Raw genomic sequence first — 802 nt, 5'->3', positions numbered from 1 at the left:
TGTGTGTGTGTGTGTGTGTGTGTGTGTGTGTGTGTGTGTGTGTGTGTGTGTGTGTGTGTGTGTGTGTGTGTGTGTGTGTGTGTGTGTGTCTGTCTGTGTGTAGCCATTAGTGACTTGCTCATTCCCTGCAGGGAAACAGGCATTTCTTACAGCCTTGTATAGCCATAAACAACGGTGCCTGAGCGTCATGGAAAATGTTTCTTTTTTTTCTTTTTGGAGGAAGAGGAGGAGGAAGGGGACAAATGGCAGTGGTTCTAGTTTGGGAAAAGACAGAGTTTAGACTGGAGTATCCATGTCAGTGGAGTGAGTGGGCAGAAAAGAAAAACATGGCTGATAAGGTGAAGGACAAACCGACAGTAAAAATGTCAACTATCATGATGGTGTTCTCTCTCAGCGAGGACAGCTGGGAACACCATCTTGATGGATTTGTTGACGTTCTTTTCCTGGGAAGCTGACGTTGTGAATTAGCAGGTTGTGCTTTATCGGCAGACCGTCAGGAGACAGATGTTAGGGATACAGTTTGCATTTCTGGCCTCATTCCTGTAGATAAATAATCTTTTAAATATGTTTTATTCATACAGACACGACTGTCTCCCGTACTGTTGGTCTGTTGCGGTTTTTCATGATTTGGGCAGACAAGGCCCTTTAAAGTTTGATCAGGGTAAATCTTAATGCTACAGTAAACAGTGATATTTTAGACAATTTTGCGCTTCCAACTTTGTGGCAGCAGATTAATATCCGTTACTTTTGAGTCTACAATGGTGAGTGAGGGCACTAAACCCAGTGGTGTCACGTCAAAGCT

The sequence above is a fragment of the Perca fluviatilis genome, chromosome 11, assembly GCF_010015445.1.
Source record: "Perca fluviatilis chromosome 11, GENO_Pfluv_1.0, whole genome shotgun sequence".
Classification (NCBI taxonomy): Eukaryota; Metazoa; Chordata; class Actinopteri; order Perciformes; family Percidae; genus Perca; species Perca fluviatilis.
The sequence above is the reverse complement of the archived record's forward strand: the minus strand, read 5'-3'. Positions refer to the sequence as shown.